Raw genomic sequence first — 6,575 nt, forward strand, 5'->3', positions numbered from 1 at the left:
AAACTCTCCCTCTCTCCTCGTGCTAGTTCTTTTCCTTTGAAAAGCAGTCTTGGCAGCTTAATAACAGTTGATTAAAAGAAAGAAGGAAGAAATCATAAGGTGAAGTGGGGCCTTGAATCATTTAACAACCACCTCTCCCCTCTGCACTCACAATAGTTAGAATATGTACATTTCTATTATTTCAAAAACCTAATTTTTGAAAACCTCTGGTCTTGAAATTATTACATATAAGTGTATTAATACAGAACAAAGCATTATAAAGGTATATATATTGGTATTAACACAGCTGCATCTTAATTCCCCCCCCCACACACACTCCATTCTAAAATCCTGCTCTTGGCAATAATTAAATCACTCCCTTTTCAGACTTTTGCTTGCATTCTCCAAACACTCTCCCTGACATTCTTCTTCTTGTTCTTAGACTACTTCATTATAATTCTGAGCAGTTAACTTTATTTACCTCATTATGGACTGCAGTAACCGCTTTAAAATAATTTGCTTCCTCTCCATACAACGCTGAGAGCTTCTATTCCCCGGTTAATCCCTAATTAATAAATAAAGACACCCGTGGCTTTTAGAAGTCGCATTTAACAGTATGAGGATGACCTCTGCTGCAAGAAGATGTTGAGAAAACGCTGCCCTTTCGACAAGATGGACTCTCTTATCCGGACTTTCTGAGAGGCCAGCTGGAATCAAAGCGGGGTTTTTTTCCATGAAAGACCATAAAAGCCTTAATCCAATACAAATAGCTTTTAAAAGTCTGCACAGTATGTATAAACGCTTAGCTATAAAACTGCTAGTAAACCGTGTGCGAGAATAATTACCTGTGTGATGGATTCAGGTAGGTAGTTGTGTTGGTCTGAACTAGCAGCAGAACAAAGCTTGAGTCCAGTGGCACCCTTAAGACCAACAGTTTTGTTCAAGGTATTAAGCTTTTGTGTGTACACACACAAAATGAAGAGGCGTGCCTGCACACAAACTTAATACCTCGAATAAAACTTTGTAGGTCAAGTGACTCCCTGCCTGTAAAACTGATCTCTGACATGAACCAAACAGCCAGTTCTTTAGATATGCAGCTTTCTGATGTGTCAACATTTTAAAAAGAGCTCACCAGCATAACAAAAGGTTACCAACTTGTGTTGTGCAGATGACAGCACTTTTAGAAAGCTTTGCAGGTCACACAGCAGAGTATGGCAAGTAATAAACTCTCCAAGCTTCTCCAATCACACGATAGTATTTGTGACTGGCTGTTTCAGTGGTGCATGTATGTGTATTACTAAGGGACAATAGTTCTTTCCCCCTAAGGAGTATTGAGGCAACAAACACACAAATGGTGAAGGAAAATGTATGTTATTAAGTATCTGAAGCAGTCTTCAGAAAACCACATATAGAGAAAAATCAATGCAACAAAGTAATAGGTTTGCATCCTTTCAGCTGTCAAGAACTTCTGGAGAATGACCATAGACAGACCCCTCCCCCAGAACTGAACCTCAATGCAGACTGAAACCATGGGGTAGTACTGCACAACTGGCCAGGGGTCTGCCCACTGTCATTCTCCAAGGGTTTCTGACAATTGAAGGGATGTAAATGTGGCTTCTTTTGTAAATGTGGTTTTCCTCTGTAGACTGCTTAAGCTACTTAATAAAATCTGTTTTCCTCCACTGTGTGTTCATTACCTCCATATCTCTTAGAGGGAAAGAATTATTGCCCCTTGGCAATACAGTGTGTGTGAGAGAGCATGAGGTAATTTAAATATTCAGGCAACTGGTTAAATGTCAAATTTTGATCTTAGCTGACAGAATAATCTAAATATTTTCTGTATACAGTGAGCCACAGAAAACACAACCGGACTGATCTCCCCCCCGCCCACTCCAGTACTATGAATTTTGTTCTTTACTTCAAGATCTTCTAATCAGATAACCATCAATACAAGGACTTCTTTGCACTTCTAAAGGGTTGCCCTAATACTTTCATGGAAAAGCTGGTTGATTCTAAGGAATGGGCAATACTGCTTATTATCTCCCATAGTTACATCTTCTGTTCCTATAAATGTGGACAGATGAAAACCATAAAATGTCACCTACCTGTGGGAATGCCCTATCCTTCTTGAATTGTGTTTTGGGAGGGCAGGGTAATGTGTGCACTTCTACATGCCTATAGAATACAGCACATAGAATAATAGGCAACACCTGCAAATGTCAAATATTAACTGTGTAGAGTTGCAAATGCGCAGAATTTGGGGAGAGGGGAATCAACAACACCGCCCTTTCCAGTACTTGATAATATCATCCCACGATTATATGTAATTGAGAACATCACTGTAAGTGTAGTGGTTTATATACTTTATATATATATTGATGATCGCAAGGATCAGATTGATTGTTGAAATAGAAATTGCCAATGTATTATATTTACTTACAAAAATGTATAATACACTGATTCTAAAAGAGTTTCTACACTGTGCTGTTTTTGCTACATTATAGTATTTCACCATGGTCCATTTGGATATTCTGCAAATAAAATAATAGGCAGCATCTGCAAATGCAGATTTGGGGGGGAGGGAGAGAGAATCAACTCCTCCACAGTACTGGACATCATCCCATGACCACTCCTAGTTCCAGGACATTTGTTCTTGTTAGTCTTTAGGGGTGGGATGGGGAGAAAATTCATCTATGCAATATAGTTGATTAGATGTTGGAGAGGTGAAAGGATATGAGTACTTTGAACAATGCAAATACTCATACAGGGAGAGCTTTAACTTGTTTATTTGGAAGATGTTTTGAGCAGCAATTACAGCTTGTTTTTAACTCATCCAATCTCCAAGGATCTGAGGGGGGCATAATAACAACCCTGTGAGGTAGGTTAGACAAAAAGATTAGCTGGCCCAAGATCTCTCAGTGAGTTTCCAAGGAAGGATCTGAACCTGAGTCTCTCGAGCTGTAATCCAACTCTTTAACCAATGTTCTACACTGAAGGACTTCTATGTGCTGTTGTTGATGCATACAACTGGACGCACACGAGTACATGCTAAACTCAAAACAGATGTGTGAATGTTACCCAGGTATTAGCTAGTTAAAACCAATTTCTGCAAATCTTCCATTATTCCCCTGTCTTATTTTGGAAAAGGAACCACTTTGTTCTTTTTTTTCTTTCCTTCCAGGAGGAGTGTAAAATCACAGCTATATCTCCTGGTACATAATCTTATTACAGATCATCCTATCAAATGAACTGCATGCCTGAAAGACAATCTTGCCAATGTATTCTAAAGCAGAAAAGCAGCATTTCTTTCATCTTCTTAATGATCCTTCCTTCCCCTGGCCCAAGTGCTAGAGTGCCAAGCTATTGTTGGGAAAGGCTTTTATATTAAATGATAATGCTTTAATAATCAATTAGTTGGTCCATAGTCATCATGTTTTAACTATTCTCCCTCTCTGTCTCCCGCTTTCTCTCTCTCCATGCAATTAGGAAGCATAAAAATAACCAGCTCTGGCATGCACATTCTTCTCTGCAGCTTCTGCCCTCAAAAAAATAAAATCTTCTACATCCTTTGAAGTTATCTTCTTTTTCCCATCCTCTTTATTCTAATTGCACTATGTATTTCTATACCACTTTCTTTTCTGAGAATCTAATTATTGTGAAGTGTCTATGGAATAATTAATGTTTACTTAGAGTCAAGAAGAACAGTCTTTAATTGCTAAAGCTACTAGCACATTAAAACAAGGAAAGACATTGCAGATTCCATTTCCATTTCTAAAATGATCGAGCCACATTTAGATATGTGCCTTTTGATTTCCAAAACACTGGTCCTTGTGTGGACAGTGGGCAGAGCTAGGGCAGGTGGAACTAATGTAGAACTTGACAGGTTAGGGGTGGAGCTAACATAGTTTCACTGGTTTTCTCATAAGGAAGATAAGGTGACCACTGAAGGAATGGCTAATTGATTGTTTTACAGGTGAGACTTGTTGGAGTGCCATGCAGTAGTGGTAACTGTGCTGGCACAACTGGGAACAACCTGACAAAAACATGTAGCTAAAATTTTATGCAGAGTTGATTAGTAAATAGATGCTCATTTAGGACTACAAGTCATACATATCTTGCTTTTAGAACAAAGTAGGAGTCTTACCTTTAAGACCAACAAAGTTTTATTCAGAATGTCTGATGAAGTATGCTTAGAGCACACAAAAGCTTACATTCTGAATACAACTTTGTTGGTTCTAAAGGTGCCACTTGACTCCTACTTTGTTCTACTGCTTCAGACCAACATGGCTGCCCACTTAGATATATCTTTTGTCATTTGTGTACAGATCTTTGTCACAAGTACTTACATTCTGTTTTAGTTAGCATGGTGGATTGTTCTGATGCACTTAAGTTCTATAAACCTTTGAACAATTTTTCATCTAATATTACTGAGGAGGTGGCTAAGTTTCTTTGTTTTAAAGATATGTCAAGGGATCTCATAGAAACAATTTATGTTTATGCTCACTCAGATATAGATGTATGTGATGGTTCCACTCTACCTTCTTAACTAATTTGTTCTGATATTTTTATGCCAATAAAGGTTAACTTGAACTACATGTTTTGCCCACATTACAAGGCTCTCTCTACCTATGCTATCCCTTGTGTGGAACTAACTGTGGTTTCATGGGAGAAGCCACTCTTGGCAAACCAGCCCTTTGCTCTACTTAGGCTTATGTGGCCCTTAACATGATCCGGTAAAGCTTGTGACAAAATGTAGACAAATCTCAGGAAACTTTTTACATATGTGGTGCCAATGCCTCATTCAGCATTATAGGAGGAAAATTATGACACAAACTGAACGGTGAGTGTCAAACTACCAATGGAACCAACAATATCTCTCTGTGGCTTGTTAGCAGTTATGTTATTCCAAAATATTATTATATGGTGCCAGGTTTATTGTTAGCTGCAAAAAGGATTATTGACAAAGAAATTAATAATGAGAGTCACTCCCAAAGTCCACTCATTAACATATGTGTTTGTAAGATCTGGCAAACATGCAACTAGGGAACGTTGGCTCTCCAGATGTTTTTTGCCTACAACTCCCATCAGTCCCAGGCATTGGCCATGCTGGATGAGGCTGATGGGAGTTGTAGGCAAAAAAACATCTGGAGAGCCAACGTTCCCTACCCCTGAATTAGAAGCTGACTTTGGAATTGGAAACCTTTTCTCAAATGTTGGAAGAAGGGGGGGAAGATGTAAGCAATTATAATTGCCATGCACTGATTTAAAATTGGGTTCAAAGTAAAATAAAATGAAAATATTATCTTCAGATTATGCTTCACATAACAGACACAGTAAGGGCTTCTTTTTTGTGTGAGTATTATGTGTTTGTGTCCCTGTGCATGCTTGGAAGTAATGGGTGACTTCCAGCAACCCCTAGTGGGGCTTGGACATTCAGAGAGGTGGCTTACTATTGCCTACCTCTGTGACCCAGCCTGGTATTCCTTGGAGGTCTCCCATCCAAGTACTTGCCAGGGTCAACCCTGCTTAATTTCCAAGATCCAATGAGATTTGGCTTGCCTGGGCTATCCAGGTCAGGGCATCGTAGGGGTTTCTTGAATGAAATGATATATTGAATTATTATATGTTCTTATTTTAAATGTTGCAATTATATTTTATTGGGGGAAGTGTATTTCAAACAGATAACAGTGCATTTAATACTGCTGCCCAGCAATGAGCCACTGTTTTGGAATAACAATGTTAATGTCTACTGATAACCTTCTTAAATTGTGCTCACAAGCTTTGGCCAATTTTCTTTTTAAAACAGTGCCATCTGGAGGCCAAACTACACATTATACTCCAGTTTTCCCAGCCTGACAATTTTGCACTAAACCTTTAATCCTGGTTAAGCCCTGTCCCCAAACTGACATTCTATGCTAGAATAATAGAATAAGAGAAACCAGCTCTATGACTCTGTGATTCTATGATTTTAGTGTAGAATGTCAGTTTGGGAACAGGGCTAAACCTGCCTAGTGCGAAATTGGTCCTAACGTACCATGGGAACAAGTTCTCAATGATCTTCCAGTCTAAGTTTTAGGTTTGATCTTCCTATTACATGCAAATGTAAGTAATAAAATCTGAACAGCTTTTTCTAGGCAAAGCATTTTTAGGACAGGACAACTGGCAATATGGTGGGAGAAGCTACATGGTATTATTTATTTATTATTATTATTTATTACTTTAAATTTCTATCCTGCCCTTTCCGCAAGTGGACTCAGGGTGGCTAACAGACATTTATATTTACAATTTAAAACCAATAAAATACAGTTACAATTAAAACCATTCCGTGGTGCTGTACCACTTCAATATAGGTGGATTCTTCCTTCCTGATGGTGATCATATAGTATCATAGCTCTATAATGATGTGGGGTGGCAGTCCTCTCCCGGTTAGATATTAAAGGCCTGTCAGAACAGTTCAGTTTTGCAGGCCCTGTGGAAAGTAGAGAGATCCTGCAGGACCCTTATGGCCTCCGGGAGAACATTTCTGGTGCTGCCACCAAGAAGGCCCTAGCCTGTGCCTGGCTTCCTTTGGTCCAGGGATGGACAGTAGGTTTTGT

This window comes from Heteronotia binoei, chromosome 7, assembly GCF_032191835.1.
Source record: "Heteronotia binoei isolate CCM8104 ecotype False Entrance Well chromosome 7, APGP_CSIRO_Hbin_v1, whole genome shotgun sequence".
Taxonomy (NCBI): Eukaryota; Metazoa; Chordata; class Lepidosauria; order Squamata; family Gekkonidae; genus Heteronotia; species Heteronotia binoei.